We start from the raw sequence: 18,355 nt of genomic DNA on the forward strand, positions 1-18,355 counted from the left end.
CAACTTATCTGAAATCTACCATTAAGTTTCCCTATGACACTAAAAATATTTATTTTTCTTTGGTAAAACTCATTAAAATTTGTATTGCATATTTGCAACCTTAAATTAGTAGTTGTTCACAAAGACACTGAGGCAAATAAAGAGTTGTTGACTCAGCTACAGTGAAGAGACTTGAGTCTGAGATAAAGCAGCATTCATAGACAGCTGACAAAAATGAAGGCTGAGCTCTCAAATCCCTTTGAGTTAGATGTTAAGACTATATATCCTTGGGGCCCTTGAGTGGCTCAGTCTGTTAAATGTCTGCCTTTGGCTCAGTCATGATCTCAGGGTCCTGGGATCAGGCCCTGCATTGGGCTCCCTCTTCAATTGGAAGTCTGCTTCTTTCTCTCACCCTCCCTCTGTGCTTTCTCTCAAATAAATAAAATAAAATCTTTAAAAAAATACCACATATCCTTTTTCTGTATTAAAGACCTCTTCATATCAAACATATACCGGTTCTGTATCTTGTAATCATAAATGTGTGCTAATTAGTTTTTAAGAAGTCCAACTGAGACATCTGGATTTTACAAGTTTAATGTTACTTTCTGTGAAATATCAATATGCACTAAATGTTTTATTGGACTAAAATCTACACTTGATCAATCAGCTGCAATTTCACATATATAAGCAATTTCAATTATTTTGTGTGGAAAATATAAACTAAGAGTGTTTTCAGGGCTATTATAATAATATGTGATGTCATTCAACATAAAACAGTATGAGAATTTTTTTTCTGAAAGTGGTTCCTTTGACCATGGATTTCTAAAGTCTCAGCGGAAGGGAGTCAAAATCAGAACTTCCCCTGTTGAAACATACATTCACAGGTAAAGAGATAGCCAAAACCACATATAGGCTTTAGTGGGAAGGGTTCTCACCTTTTGTCCCTCTCCTTTTGGGCATCATATCAGTGTGAGACTGCTCTCCCCTTGGGAATCCGTTTTAGTCATTAAATCAGTCATGAAAAGAATATGTTTCTGCCTTGGAAATGGCAGCGAAATACTTCCCCTCGGAATTGTTTAGAAATACTGTCAGCAAGCACTTTGCCTTTTTTTTTTTTTTTTAGCGTAATGGAAAAAAAATTGGTTCATCTTCCTAATGTGGCTATTTTTCTTTAAGTTGAAGTATTGTTGAGTCAAAGGATTCTATCTGATTTATTCAGTGGGACTATGGAAAAGTCTGTGTTACAGAGTGGTTTGAGGTTTAAGGCCTGTAAACCAAGGTAGAAGGTAAAATCTTCAGGCTCTAAGAGATGATCAATGTTCCAAGTGTGGTTATTTATCCTCTAAAGGGAACCCTGACCTTTGAGAATAAATTTCCAAATAAAGATTATGATGTACAGGTAATACCTAGAAATTGATGATCTAAATGTGTATGTTTTTCCTAAGATGTAGTTAAAGAAGACATATAGAAGAAAACAATCTCTTTGACTAGAATGAAATATCTGACTATGAGTAGAACTTTCTTTGTTTAGAGTTAAATTTAGATATATACAAATTAGAGCCAGTTCACAAAATATAAAAGGTAGAGTATGCTTAGAAAAGAATGATCACTTCTTCAAAAACTAACTCTCAGAATTGTGTCCTAGGAAATGCCACAGTTTATTGGGTTTAGTTGATGGCACAGTCTTCTAACTATTGATTAATGAATGAATAAATTAATAAAGGCATATGGAGTAACTCCAGGTATTGCTTCATGTATTACATGTACAAAAGTGCACAAAGCAGAAAAGTTCTCTGTTTTTGTTCTATTATTCTAGTAGTGGAAGACCAACAATCAACAAAATGAATTAAATTTAGCTAAGTTATAAGGCAATCAGTACCCTAATATAAATAAAAATAAAAATAAAAAGGGAACAATAACAATATAGATATTTTTTTGGAACATTTACATGTGAAATTTTAAATACCATGGCCAGGGAAGGCCACACTACAAGACAAAATATAAGGAAGACTTGAAAGAGGTGAGGTAGTTATCTGTATACATGTCTGGGGAAAGATAAAACCAGCTGGTACAGAGAATAGGAAGTGCAAAATCTTGGCAAGGATCCAAATTTCTGAAAAAATTCTTGAGTGTTGTTTTTTCCTCAACAGATCAACAGATTCACACATGGAGTTTAAAAAATATTGTGGCTATTCCTGTTCATAAGTTGGTTTGGTATCATGGTTGTTCATGTTCTAATTATCCTTCACGATTTATAGGTGCATCACATATGTTCTACTGCCTGGTGTACCACATATATGAATCATGCACATAGACACACATCACAGCACACTCACATATCACATTCACACACATACTTGACTAATGCTAGTTGCTAAACCAGTAGCCCCCAAAACTACAAAATACAAGTTTATTTCTTGCTCATGTAACAGTTTAATCAGAGTGTTCCTGGTTAGGGAGCAGCCTTTCCATAATAACACAAGGACAGAATCTCTTTCCATCTTATAGGTCTGCCTTGGCAGAAAGGGAGAGAGCTGAGCTCAATTAGTGACTTTTTTTAAAGAAGCTAACATTTTATTTAAATTGTTAAATGTATTGTACATATAAAATGTATATAAATAATTTAAAGATGAATAAAATAAATATCCTTATATTCTTTATGCAGTTAAAGAATCAATTATTACTGCAGCCTTCAAGTCTCACCCCGATTACATATCTCTCCACTCCAGAAGAAATCAGTATCCTAAATTTTCTGGTAATCATTTCTTTGACCTTCTTTTGGAATGTAGCACATTTGTGGCTATCTCTACTCAACATATACTATTTCATTCTTTCCTGTTTTTAAATGATATAGTTGGAATATCATTGTGTATAGTCATCTTTGACTTGGTTCTTTCATTCAGTATTGTTTTATAATTCAGCCATGTTGATATTGTGGTTATAAATCATTCATTTCACAACTGCTTTTTGTTCCATATTGTGACTATACCATAATATATGTTTTTATTTCTCCTTAGAAGGACATTATATTGCTTTTTAAATCCAGTTTTGAATTTTTTTTTTTTTTGTATTTCAATTCCAGTTATTTAGCATGTATGGTAAAACTGGCTTCAGGTGTAGAATTTAGGGATTCATTGCTTACCTATAACACCCAGTGCCTATCACAAGTACCCTCCTCAATACCCATTACACATTTAGTGCATCCCCCACCCACCTCCCTCCATCAACCCATAGTTTATTCTCTATAGTTAAGAGTCTCTTATATATTGCTTCCCCTCTCTCTTGTTTCTTTTTCCCTTCCCCTATGTTCATCTGTTTTGTCTCTTAAATTCTACATATGAGTGAAATCATGTGGTATTTGTATTTCTCTGATTTATTTCACTTAGCATGAAATACTCTAGCTCCATCCATGTCATTGTAAATGGCAAGATTTCATTCTTTTTAATGGCTGATTAATATTCCATTATATGTATATGTGTGTGTGTACACATACATGTGCATATATACATACATACATAAATACATACATACCACTTCTTTATTCATCAGTCAATGAACACTTTGGGGTCTTTCCATAATTTGGCTATTTTTGCTAATGCTGCTATAAACATTGGCATACATATGCTCCTTCAAATCAGTATTTCTGTGTCCTTTGGTTAAATACCTAGTAGTACAATTTCTGGGTCATAGGTAGCTCTATTTTTAACTTTTTGAGGAACCTCCATACTCTTTTCCAGAATGGCTGCACCAGCTTGCATTCCCACCAACAGTGTAAGAGGGTTCGGTTCCCCTCTCTCTCCATTCTGGCCAACATCTGGTGTTTCTTATGTTGTTAAGTTTAGCCATTCTGATGGGTATAAAGTGGTATTTCATCATTGATTTGTATTTCCCTAATGATAAGTGATGTTAACTATCTTTTCATGTGTCTATTAGCCATCTGTATGTCTTCTTTGGAAAAATGTCTGTTGATGTCTTCTGACTATTTCTTAGATTATTTTTTGGGTGTTGACTTTGATAAATTCTTTATAGATTTTAGATACTAATCCTTTATCAGATATGTGTCATTTGCAAATATCTTCTCCCATTCCATAGGTTGTCTCTTAGTTTTCTTGATTGTTTCCTTTGTTGTGCAAAAGCTTTCTATCTTGAGGAAGTTCTACCAATAGTTCATTTTGCTTTTGTTTCCCTTGACTCCAGAGGCATGTCTTCTAGAGAAGTTGCTACATCTGAGGTCAAAAAGGTTACTACCTGTGTTCTCCTTGAGGATTTTGATGGTTTCCTGTCTCACATTTAGGTCTTTCATCCATTATGAGTCTACTTTGTGTCTGGTGTAAGAAAGTGGTCCAGTTTCATCTGCATATAGCTGCCCAATTTTTCCAACACTATTTATTGAAGAGACTGTCTCTTTTCATTGGATATTCTTTCCTGTTTTGTCAAAGATTAGTTCACCATATAGTTGTGGGTCCATTTCTGGGTTTTCTATTCTGTTACACTGATCTATGTGTTTATTTTTGTGCCTGTACCATACTGTCTTGATGACTACAGCATTGTAGTATAATTTAAAGTCTGGAATTGTGATGCCTTCCACTTTGCTTTCCTTTTTCAAGATTGCTTTGGCTAGTTGGGGTTTTTTTGTTTGTTTGTTTTGTTTTTTTGGGGGGGGTTCTGTACAAATTTTGGGATTGTTTGTTTTAGTTCTGTGAAAAATTCTGGTAGTATTTTGATAGGGATTGTATTAAATGTATAGACTGCATTTCTATACACCAATAATGAAGCAGCAGAAAGAGAATTCAAAGAATTAAACCCATTTACCATTGTATCAAAAACCATAAGATACCTAGGAATAAACCTAATCAAAGAGGTAAAAGATCTGTATTCTGGAAACTAAGAATACTTATGAAAGAAATTGAAGAGGACGCAAAAAAAATGGAAAAACACTCCATGCTTAGGTTTGGAAGGACAAATATTGAACTGTCTTTATTACTACATGTATGGAAGTGATTTTCTAGGGTATTCTTTTGGACATTTTTTATATCCCTCCTCAAGTTATTTTAATCTTATCGGTATCTTCACCATCTTATGAACATCAGTTGTTGCCAAGCCTAACATGTTGTCTTGATCAGCCACACATCTAAATTCTTTGGCTCTTTTTGCCACTTCTGGACTTGGATGAAGTGACTGTCCCAGAGCAAAGAATCCAGCTTCCCAAGGGGTTCACTGAAGCAATGTAAAGTGAAACAGAGTGGACTTTCTTAACGGGGCAAACTTTGACCAAAGAAAGAAAGGAAACAGAAAGGAATGGATAGACAAATTCTTGTTTTTTCTTGAAACTGGTGGAATATTCTAGTGTGTGTTTTCTTTTCTAGAGCCTTTTCATAATCTTCCCACATGACCGCATAGGATGCAGTTGTCCAAAATTAGCTTTTGCTCATTCTTAGCTCATTCTGAAGCAGTGACCAGTGGAGTAACTCATCACTTTGTATTACTTTTCATCTTTCCCTGTCTTAATTTTATTTTCCCTCACACACTTTGTCCCAGGATTGCAACTTCAAATTAACCATTGATATTATTTTTCAATCCAGGTGAAGACAGTTATACAGTAATTTCAGGATCTTGGGTTATTAATCTGTTTTCCAAAATGGTTGTTCCAGCAACAATGGATGAACTTTCCCAGTTGTTTCACATTAGGAATGTTGGAATTGGCCAACTTTTCTACTTTAGGGCTTGAAATTGTATCTCATTGAATCTTGACTTGTACAATCATCTTTCATTATTGTTCCTGTAAACAGGAAGATCAATTAGGTAAAGTATCAAGCTCCTGCCAACATCTTAGAAGGCACTCAGTGGAAATTAGATTCTCTTGCTTTCCCAGTCAGTTCCTATTGCTATAACCCTTTTGACAAATTGATAACCTGAATTTATATCTCACCACTAAGACATCTTTATCTGATATCAAAGAGGGTCTGACAATACAGTAGTCCCCAAACAAGCTAATGATTTACTGTGTGCTGTATCCCCTCAATCATGCTTCCCTTCATCCCTCTATCTTGGTTAACTTGTTAACTTCTATTCATCCAAGACAGAGCTGATGCTTCATATTTCATTCCACATATTCATATCTACTATATTAGTAAAGCTCATCAATCAAATTTTATAATAGGATTCAAAATTCCACTTTTATCCTATTGTTTAAGGAACTTTTTGTCCACTACATATGATCTATTCCTTGAAACTTCTTGAGACTATAGATATACCATTTACATTTATATTTGAACCTGGAAGATTGGGGTTGGAAGAGAAGATCTTATATGGTCCACAATGAAGCAAATTCTAAAAGAGTAACTTTCTTTAATTACTTTTCTTACCTTCCTTCTTCTCATATTTATTCCTTTAATGACATTTCACTATGATATTAATCACACTAAGCTTCTGTATAAAGTTCTGTATGGTAGACACCCAATACACTTTTTAAAGTAAATAAATCTGCATCATTTATTAAGTTTTGATTTCAAATGAAAAGAATCTAGAACTCTGAATTATTACTTAATGTAGAACCTTAAGATCACACTTTTTGTTCATATTTGTAAAGACTCAGTTTACAAGTTCTTTTGTATGTACAATGCTATCTTCCCTTGTTATATATTCTGAACCATTTTATGCCCTCATTTCTGCCTTTTGCATTACACTTCTGATTCTCATCCTCTAAATTTATTTTTTTCTCTTTATCCAATTTACTTAAACATTTTCAGCTTTTTGATGATAATAAAAAACTTCTACATCATCATGGAGAAATTTTTATCTTGGAAAGTGACCTTAACATTTTGACTTGTGATTTTTCTGCCACGTCATTCAATCATAATCTTTATATTAATCATTACCGTGAGAAAAAAAATGTTTAGATTTCAAAAGCTCAGGAAGAAATGTGAGCAGTTTCTTTTCACTTTTGGTGCTGACAGAAACTGCAACACAAGCTGCCTTTGTTGCAGGTAATTTAAATCACAAACACCCACCGTGCTTAAATTTGGTTCAGAATAGCAGTTCATATTTTGAAACTATTTATAGCATGCAATTTCATTCCTGGGATTACCACCTCAGTGGACAAAATGCCAGGAGAGAAAATGTGTTTAAGGGGTACAACATGCGAGAACAATGAGGCTGGATGGACTCAAATGGTTAGATGATCTAGCTTCAATTTAGGCAAAACACCTAAATCACCAAGATCAATGTTGAACTTCAACCTTTATGTCCTTGCAGCCTCCCCAGAACAGGTGAAATGTTAATCATGCCACTGATGAGGCCACCCATGTTTGAGCAAAAATCAACTTGTTTTTACTTCCATTTTGTGCACTAGTAACTAACATCATTTCTCTCCCATTCGATTATTTGGGGAGCTAGAGAAAAAAACACAGTCACTCTCAGATTCAACATACCACACTTTATCATTTCATCAGATAAAGCCCAATATTTCAAACATTCCTAAATTTAATGAGTGGCATGAAACATAAGATTAGAAAAAAAAATTATATCATCTAGTCTAATTTCCTTATATTAAGAGTAAAAATACTGAAACACAGATATGTTCAATGACTTTGCTGAGGACATATAGGTGAATTCTGTAGGATGAGTCTCAAATGTGGTTCTTGGCACAATTTCACACATTTTTAAAATGCATTTTTAAAATTTTTAAATGCATTTTTCCAGGCTTCCAAATTGCTGCACTTTTGAAATCTTGGTTGCTGCTCTTTAGACAACCTCCAGGCCTTTCATATGTTCATTCTAACCTAGACACCAAATTTTATGAAATCCGTTAGAGGAGGAATGATGTACAATGTAAAGAATTCTTTGTGCCTTGATATTGCTTCATCTTGTCACATTGTATCACTTTTCTATTTTTCTTTATGTTTTCTAAAAGGTATATCAAGTTATTCACTTAATAAAGTTATGGGTTTCACCAAAGTATTGTGGTCCTTTCTCATGTCAACTAAAAATATCCTTAAGTTTGTAAACCATCTAGGCCTAGTAATCAATAACTTAAATCACTGACTAAAAAATTAGCCATTTTTTAAAAATTTAATTTAATTTTATTTTTTTAAATTTTTAAAATTTATTTTCAGCATAACAGTATTCATTGTTTTCGCACCACACCCAGTGCTCCATGCAATCTGTGCCCTCTCCAATTCCCCCCCCCTGGTTCCCCCCACCTCCCCCCCCCCCCCGCCCCTTCAAAACCCTCAGATTGTTTTTCAGAGTCCATAGTCTCTCATGGTTCACCTCCCCTTCTAATTTTTAACCAAAATGAGATTAAACGTTCAGCCAGCCTATCTGGAATATGAATTAAGATGGCTAAAACATCATTTCAGCCAACTAGCCTACTGGAATTGTAATGTAAAACAAATTTTTAAAATTGAATTACATTGTCCATATATACATAATATATATATTTGTATATGCATACAGGCATATACACATCTATATGCATATACATAATCCATAAATATAAATATTTAAACAATGTAACATTGCCAATGGAATTTTTGGATCCTACCCATCACTGGGATCTATTCTTTTTTTAAGATTTTATTAATATTTAGAGAGAGAGAGAACACACAAGTGGGAAGGGGCAGAGGAAGAAGGGGAAGGAATCTGAAACAGACTCCCCACTGAGCACAAAGCCCAGTGAGCTGGTTCAGTCTCACAACCATGAGACCATGACCTAGGCGGAAACCAAGAGTCAGACACTTAACCGACTGAGCCAGCCAGGAGTCCCTACTGAGCTCTAGTCTTGATGGAGTTAGCATTTAATTTCATAACTTAGTTATCAGATCATTCATGTTTGAATAAAGATGATGCCAAACACAGCTTTGAATGGGTACTCCAAATGATAATGAACTGTATTACTTTTTTAAAAAGATTTTATATATTTATTTGAGATAAAATGAGAGAGAGAGAGAGAAAGCACAAGCATAGGGAGCAGCAGACCGAGGGAGAAGAAGACTCCCTGCCGAGCAGAAAGCCTGATGCAAATCTCGATCCCAGAACTCTGGGATCATGACCTGAACTGAAGGCAGATGCTTTCAGATCATGACCTGACTGAGCCACTCAGGCACCCCTGAACTGTATTACTTAATTACTTAAACAGAAAGTATGATATTTGGAGTTAAGAGGTCTGAGTTAATTTTTTTTTGTTTTGAATGTGCTAATAATGTGTGAAATTGTGCCAAGAACCACATTTGAGACTCATCCTACAGAATTCACCTATATGTCCTCAGCAAAGTCATTGAACATATCTGTGTTTCAGTATTTTTACTCTTAACATAAGGAAATTAGACTAGATGATGTAAATTTTTTCTCTAATCTTATGTTTCATGCCACTCATTAAATCTAGGAATGTCTGAAATATTGGGCTTTATCTGATGAAATGATAAAGTGTGGTATGTTGAAAATGAATATACAAAGTAAATGGAAGTATCTTCAAGATATAGTGTTAAGTGAAAAAAAGTTGTTACATACTTTTAGATTCCATCATATTTTTATATACTTTCTAAAATGACACCTTACCAGACAAATTGTCCCTCACTACCCTATATTAAATACTCCAACCCCTTCACTCAAGTCACTTTCTACCATCACTCCTTGTCTACTTTTTCTTCATGTGAGTGCCATACCACATGATGTCATATTAAACATTTGCCTTTTTCTTTATTTCTCCCTTTCTAAGTTTCTTATGAAAAAAATAAATTCCAAGATGTCAGAATATTTGCTTTGTTCACTGCTGAATTCTTAGGATTTAAAAATAGTTCTTTGTATAAAATAGATGCTCATTGTATTCATGTATTCATTTTGGAGACATGATGACTTTTTAGGAACAATAAATAAAAGTTGTTTATCATTTATAGTTTGATAAAAAAGAAAAAGGGCTTAATGAAGGGACTTAATGAAAAAGAAGGGAGCTTTGTATTTTATATATTTTGCACCATTTGAATGTATTATGTGCCTGCATTATATGAATAATAAAATAGACATGAATGAAAGGCATTAGATACACCACCAAAACCCTGAGACCTAGTGAAAATCTCAGGTGTAATATTTCTAACTCATGGACCTTACTGAAGACCTCAATAGTAGAAATTAGATCCTTAATTGTTAAAGCCAAGAATGTGTTATGATTAAAAAGGAAGCTAACAATAAATTTTTGAGGTAAAATTCTAAATACAAAATGCTTGTTTTCTCATACTAGAGGTGGTTTAGATTTACTATTTCTACCATGTTGATAATCTGGATAAATTTTGCCACTAAAACAAGAATATGAGATGGCCTTGTTTTTCTTGTATTTTAAAATATACTTTCCAAATTTTCTATAAAAATCACTACATGGTTAGCAATTATTTGGGCTGCAAAGAATAAAACTTACCCCATCCCCCACTCCCATAAGCAAAAAACATAATGGCTTAAACACAGTTGGGATGTTTGTTTGTTTTGGTCTCGTGTATTAGAAATTTTGAGATAGAGGGTACGGAGGCTCGTATAATATTTTCAGGAAGGCTTTAGGGACTCAGGATGCTTCTAACCTGGTCCATAGTCCTTAGCAGGGGCTTCTATAGCTCCATTGCTTTCAAATTTTAAGCAGCAGTAATGAAGTAGAGGGAAAAGACAAAAAGAGCATGCCTCTATGAAGAATCAGCTTGAACCTTCATGGAGTCTTCCCCGCTTTACTTCCAAAACATCTGTTTACAACATTGTCAATTTTGGCAGACCTTAGTTCCATGGCTATATCTAGATAAAAGCAGTCAAGTAATATATTCTTGTGAATGATTATATTAATCGTCTGAATTGGTTGACTATAATTGCAAAGAAAGAAAAGAAAAGTAGGCATCTGAGAGGCATAGAGTCTCTGTCATAATCAACTACTGTTTTGCAGTCAGAAATATATGATATACATGTTTATGTAAGAAAAATCAAAACAAAGCAAACAAAAAACCAACCAAACAAACAAACAACAAAAACAATAAAACAAAAACAAAACAAAAATACCCTAATGATACTCTGCCACTTTCTGGAAGTTAATTTATTTTTTCCCTCAGATATCCATTGTTAGCCATGAAAACAGGTTTAACTAGAAGGAAAATAGTAGCTGATAGTTGGGTCAGTGAGATCTTGTAGTGAGTTCTCTGTTTTTGAGAACAGGAAAACTTTTGTTCATATCTCCTTGTATTTTACAAAAAAAAAGAAGTAGAAGAAGAAGAAGAAGAAATTATGGTGCTAAGATGGACAGGAAATGTTTTATGTCTATGGAGATCCTGGCTATTTGAAAAATATTTGTCAATTTTCTCCATGTTTTATCATAAAGCCACTAAGAAGACGCTATGAATTTAAGGCAGAATCTGGTATAGATCTTGGAATGGGAAGAAGTGACTATGAATGATAAGAGTTCACACTTGATGTTTTCAATTTTCACATGCAACTCAAATATTTCATGTTTGCAATATTATTTTGTTTAATTATATCTTTTTTTCCATTTGAGAGTAGTTCTTTATTACTGACCAGATTATAAAAATAATCATGGTGGATACCTTAGTTATTCCTTCTAATAAATCTATTGATCTAGTCTTCCCTGTTGCCAGCATCTCTACCTTCTACAAAATAGGTGGTCTTTTTCTTCATTCCTCCTCATGGAGAAGATAATTTGAAGGACCATAAAAAGTTATTTGCTTCTTTGAAACGTTTTCTAACAGTATAGATCTTGTGAATCAGATCCTCTATGCAGATGATGCCATATTTACCAAGAGATTGGGCAATCAATGTGTTATCTGTCAGGGCAATTCACTTCTGGTTGATTTTGCCATAACCATGCTTGTAGATCAATTCATTCACTGACTTCAGGTTTGGGTCCCCCTGTGTTATATATGGTTCCACAATCTTTAGCATGTTAACTAAAGTCTTTTTGAGCTTAACAGAGCTGTCATTGAAGATCTGGTAAAGGCAAAGAAGCTGCAACACCTTCTGAATCTTTGGGTTCACACCATTGATACTTCTGATCATGAAGACAAATACTAATTTATTAGGTTCTGCAGGTATGTAGAAGTTGCCAGCTTTTCTTACTATCCTCGTTATTTGAGTCTTAGTTCTGTTCCTTGTGGTAACGGTGAGCTTTTTCATAGATAAGCTTCCTCCTTGCCTTTTGAAGCATCTTTTGAACAAATTTCTTTCTCAGACACTTGATCTTCAACTCTGTGAAATTCCTTCACCCCTTCTTAAGGGTTTCTGGCACAGTAGGAACCTTCTTTTTCTTTTCATCTGCACTCTCCATGGTTCTAGCCAGAAAAGAGCTAATTATATCTCTTCATATAAATCATGCTGAGCGTTTTTTGAGCTGGAGTCTTCTGGGAGACAATTCTCTTGTGTTAGAAATCTTGACTTTTTTGCTGAACTGTCCTTCAGAGATATTTGTCTAGGGAACAACGTTGGAAGACAAAGATACTACTCTCTGGAGCAAAGTTCATCTTTGTTTGCTCTCCACCATTTTCTCAGTCTGTTCAGGCTGTTACAACAAAATACTACAGACAGGGTGGCTTATGAACAACAGAAATGTATTTCTCAAAGTTCTGGAGGCTAGAAGTCTAAGACCAGGGTGCTGTTGTGGTCTGGTGATGGCCCTCTTGTACGCCACAGTCTTCTCATTGGTGAAAGGAGTGAGTGATCTCTGTGGGGTGTCTCTTATAATGGCCTCTACCCTCCTGACCTAAGTGTCTCCCAAAAGCCCCATCTCTTGATATCATCATATTGGACATTAGGATTTTTGACATATGAATTGGGGGATGACATATATTCAAACCATAGCAAGTATAATAAAGAGCATATCTCCTTCTGGGGAAAAGTTCAGGCTAGCTTACAGTCCATTTAAAGAGATTCAGGCTCCCTAAGCTTGAGATTCCTCTCCTGAATGTATCACCTTGCCTTTTTCCTGGTGCTCTCTGGGAATTGTGGCTTGGCAAAGTGGTACAAAATGATGATGCTACTACTGTATATAATAAGCTGTCAATTTCCTTTGACTCAGGAATCTCTTATATTTTGTTGGCACCTATGAGACCGTGGTAGGCTGTGTATCAGTTGGAAGTAGATCCTTCATAGGTAGTTCTTGAGAAGCCCTGAAAGGGGACTTACTAGGTTCACAATGCCTGCAACTCCCATATTTTCAAGGAAAGCTAATGATGGGACCCTCCCTTCGTGACAGTGCTCGCTTACAGCAGGAATAGATTTGTGCCTATGAGCAGCCATATGTAAACAGTCATGGGCTCACAAAAATTATGCCATGTCTTAATATGGGAAGGCTGCCCAACTGTCAGAGTGTCTCTCTCTCTCTCTCTCTCTCTCTCGAGCATAACTGTGAGACAGAAAGAGCACCTGTGGTTGGGAGTGATGCGTATGCTAACAGATGTACTGGATAAGCATTAGAATCAAGAGGCATGGTCATGCATCTTTAATAGTCACATTCTTCAACAAGGAGACCACAGCTGCTCTTGGACACCTGGGGAAACTGTTAATTCCCCCCAGCAGTAATACATGTTTCTAGAGTGTGTGATTTTCCTTGTTTCTCTATGTTTAATTTTAATATCTCTCCCTGACTGAAAGTAACCAGAATGCTCTTCTGCTTCATTTAAGAGACAAGCTAAAAAAGGGAGGAAAATGATGACTTCTCCAAATTAATCCTGAACTCAAAGATTTGTCACATGTTTTAACTATTCTTTTAGTATTTTCTGGATGAAAGGATTTAGAAATCCTGATCTGACAATCAGGTGTTAAATCTGCCAGCAACAGATGATGCTAAAACAGGAATTTAAACAGCTTATTTGTGTTGATACAACATTAAGATCATTTCAGAATAACTGATTATAATGTGCTGTAGATTTTTCTAACCATTGTGTTACAACACCTGTCTTGGGAGTTAGAAGTGATATCCCTGACAATCGATTAGGTAAAATAGAACAACCTCAGAAGTATTCCAAGAGGGGTCCAGAAAAGCAAAATGTTCATTATTTTATGTAACTTAAAGTTTTTCAGGTACAATTAAGTCAGATTTAAAAAAAAAAAAACAAAGAATCAAAATATGTGGGTTTTGGGAATAGCTCCTACTTTGGTCATCTAGATATTTCTAGAAAATATTTTACTCAGACAAAACTTTAATACAAATTAATAAATGATTACCTACACCAGTAAAAGAATACCAGAGCCTCTGATTCTCTGTGCTAAAATGAATCTTGAGCTTGAGCAGGCAAGGAGGAAAACTTACTTAGCTTTTCTCAACTAATGTGAACACAAAATTTAGACCATCTTACTATAGCCAATAGTCCTCAGATGTCATGTATGACACAATTTACTAAGCTGAAAACACAATCTCACTATCTTACTCTGTAGCACAAAATGAATATATAATGTAAATTTTGTGGAATAAGATTGCCAACTCTGGTAATTTTCACTAAAATAATAGTAGGTAATTTTATAATATATCCAAAGAGATTTAGATCTCTCTCTCTTACTCTCTGTCTCCTGTGAGAGTGTGTGTGTGTGTGTGTGTGTGTGTGTGTAACTATACATATCCTGGATCTGGATCTCCTGACTTTATATATAACAATCACAGAGATCCCTTATGTTGAGCCAAGCCATTGTTTCCCAAAGAGTGTTTTATGAAATACTAATTATATTAAATGGGAAATTGAATATGGAAAATTTAATATGGAAAATTTAACACGTCAGAATGTTTAGAAACAGTACATTTCAAAACTTGGCATATATAAGCTGCTCTCATAGACTCACAATGCTAATGACCCTAATTTAAGTTTCTGAGAATTTGTGCACCATAGAAAACTCTTTAATTTTTAAAGTCATATTCCCAGTCTTACATAGCAAGGAAATATTTTGAATAATATTTATTAACCTCACATAGAACTTGTGTTCTGTGTAAATGTTTCTTGTAATTGGACACTCTATAAATTGGGGCATACAAAAATTTTCTCCATATTCTTTTCTTAAAAAAAAAAAAAAGCTGTTTTAATCACCACCGTGATTCCGTACTTTGCTGGATAGTCAGGTGTGATGGGGTAAGGATGAGAAACCAATTAAAAAGTGCCAATTTGCTATATTATATTTAGAACTTTCTAGTTCAAAGCAATTTCTGGCCAACTTAGACTCTTTTTGGTAGTCACAAGCTCAGAGACTCTTCTTGCCTCTAGTTGCAATCCTAGATGAACCTGGAATCAAGTGGGAATTTACTGTTGCTCATGATGCCTAGGGATGGGGATTGTGGCCTCAGACACATTAAGTGGTCTTGAGTTGTCAGGACTGCTTTTTTATCTTCTAGAATTTACTCTTGGCATCTGGGCTGGTGTGTCTATGGTCTGTCCTACTGGTATGGTTAAAATCCTTGATGAATTGGGCTCACTTTGGTTTTCAATGACATTACAGATCTCTGGGTCTCAGACAGATTTGGTTTCCCAACCCTCATGTCAAAATATTCTTATGTCTTTCTTCTGAATTCTCAACCCAGCTGTCCTTCTCTTCCCCTCCAGCACACACAGGAATTCCTGGACTGATTTCACACCACAGAAAAGCAATAACACAAGCCCTCTCTGTGTCTAAATATCAAGGACAACATTCACACAACACTGTGGCTGCCCATGAATGCACAGGTGCACTTGTTTCAGGCAGGTGATCTTCTTCCAAATTTCCAAACATGAACCAGATGATCTCAGCAGTTTTGACAGCTTCTTCTTAGACTTTTTTCGATCTCTCTGACATACCTTCCCACCCCAACCCATTTCCTACCTTTTGAATCTGAAGAGATGAGATCATTTAAAGTGAAGAAAACTGAACTCCTTGTAGAATAACAGAGGTAGTAGAGTGTAGTTTCAAAAGCATCAGCTCTGGACATAGCATTCTTGAGTTTGAATCTACTTTCTACCACTTAAAGCTGTGTCAACTTGGAGAAGTCAATTAAACCCTCTTACTTCCACATTTCCATATATGTAGAAAGAAGATAAAAGCAGAGAGTTGTAAAGATTGAATAGATAGTGTGTATTAAGTGCTTGAAAAGTACCTGGCACAGGGAGCTGCTCAATCAAAGCTATATATTGACATTACTTCTCTCCCTTTTTCTGCCCAAAGCCTTCTTTTTGTGTTTGTACAGGATGCAACTTCACATTTGACATTCTCTTTAACTACTTTTTATAGGAAACTACTGTAACAGGTTGGCCTGACATAGTTCTCAAGACTGTTGTCTTATTTTGGGAAAACAACAGCAATAATAACAACAAACTATTTAAATTGAGAGTCAAAAATGACCAATGGCTTTAATGTGCTACCTAATATCTACCCTTCTGCAATCTTGAGAACCATTGATTTAACATATTAAGAATCACTGAATATCACAATTCAAGTGAAAATTTAAAATCCATGGATTAATATTATCAGAAATATATGTGGAGAAGGGGAAACTCTTACACTGTTGATAGGAATGCAAGCTAGTATAGCCATTCTGGAAAACAGTATGGAGGTTCCTCAGGATGTTAAAAATAGAGCTACCCTATGACCCAGCAATTGCACTACTAGGTATTTACCTCAAAGATACAGATGTAGTGAAAAGAAAAGGGCACATGCACCCTGGTATTTATAGCAGCAGTGTCCATAGCCAGATTGTGGAAGGAGTTGAAATGTCCTTCCTAAGATGAGTGGATAAAGATGTGGTACATATATACTATGGAATATTATTCAGCCATCAGAAAGGATGAATACCCACCATTTGCATCAAAATGGATGGAACTGGAGGGGATTATGCTAAGTGAAATAAGTCAAGCAGAGAAAGACAATTATCATACGGTTTCACTCACATGGAACCTAAGGAAGACCATAAAAGAAGGGAGGAAAAACTGAAGAGGGGGAATCAGAGGAGATGAACCATGAAAGACTATGAACCCCAGGAAACAAACTGAGGGTTTCAGAGGGGAGGAGGAGGGCATGGGGTAACAGGTTGATGGGTATTAAGGAGGGCACGTGTTGTGATGAGCAATGGGTGTTATACACAACTAATGAATCACTGAACACTATATCAAAAACTAACGATGTACTTTATAAAGGATAACTAGACATAATAAAAAAAGAAATATATCTATTATATGTAGAATGCATTTGGGAAATGCTGAATTAAACTAACATTTGAATATTAGGTAGGACATATACCTGTTTGTCCTTCTTTTCTGTCTCAGTCTATTGAGAAACCTCTAGCCCTCTGTTTCAACTACCTTTTCAAGTTTTCTGCCAAGGAAGAATAAATTGCTGGTCTAGTCACTGGATCTCATTATATCAGTGGGCTGGGCTACCATGGCTTACACATAGAAATCAATTCCATTTTAAGTACCACCTAGATATGGATAGATGGTCTTCTCAAGGCAGCTCTGTTATTCCTGAGTGCTCTGTTTCAGCTTCTCTGTGACGGGTGAGTAAGGCAGTCCTGTCATATGCAGTCATGTCAACTGCTTAGGAAGTAGATTCAGAGTCTGCTCTGCCAATGTGGTCTTCCCCATTTGAATAATTAGAGAACAGGTTCTAAGGCTGCTCTTCCAAGAAGAGTCATCAAGCACATGTTGGCAGAGCCCCAGAGCAAGGAAGAAAAGAGAGAAGTAAAGGGAGGCACTCCCTATGTGCTTCTTTTCCTTCATTATTAACCAAGTCGAGATCTTAATACAAAATCATATTATGAGAAAGGGCACAGATTCATTACTCTTACAAGTTTAAAATTCTGAAAAGCTAAAAGTGACCTGACTTTACCAATGGTGAATCTGGCCCTGAGGAGACTGCTTAGAAAAGGAATTTCTCATAGCGGGTGGCTACATTTATTTTCAATATAAATGTAAGGGATTTTTCTTCCATTTTTAGCTCCAAGAGTAGCTTCCTATGTTAATTTTTTCTCTAAAGTTGTACTTTCTTAACCAACCTCAAGGTGAATTATAATGGTATACTTGACCTAATTATGAGTTTCAGAGAAATGAATGTTATTTATGGCAATACCTTAATGGTAAGCCAATTTGCATGCCACTGAAGTCAGTGATTCCTGTCTTTTTAGAACTACAACATGTTCTCATGCTTTGGCATAATTTTGAAAACTGCTAATGTGGCCACCTCTCATTTTAAATGGTTATTCTAATTTAAAGCCATAAGCACTAGATTCTCTGTTTAAAATCTTTTCCTTCTTCAAATTATAAAAACAACCATTTTTAAAGGAATATATTCTTAGTGAGCACATTATTTTATTATTATATTTGCTTTGAAAAAGGCTGAATGTCAGATTTTCAAAAAAGTCAGAAATCAAATCTGAAGAATGTCTATT

At 35.2% G+C, this 18,355-nt stretch overlaps 1 pseudogene; it reads right to left on the minus strand.

Moving 5' to 3' along the window:
• Positions 1 to 11,550: 11,550 nt before the first annotated feature.
• Positions 11,551 to 12,286, minus strand: LOC111149305 (annotated as a pseudogene).
• Positions 12,287 to 18,355: the final 6,069 nt, after the last annotated feature.

The sequence above is a fragment of the Enhydra lutris genome, unplaced genomic scaffold (genome assembly GCF_002288905.1).
Source record: "Enhydra lutris kenyoni isolate GAN:26980312 unplaced genomic scaffold, ASM228890v2 scaffoldscaffold21, whole genome shotgun sequence".
Lineage (NCBI taxonomy): Eukaryota > Metazoa > Chordata > Mammalia > Carnivora > Mustelidae > Enhydra > Enhydra lutris.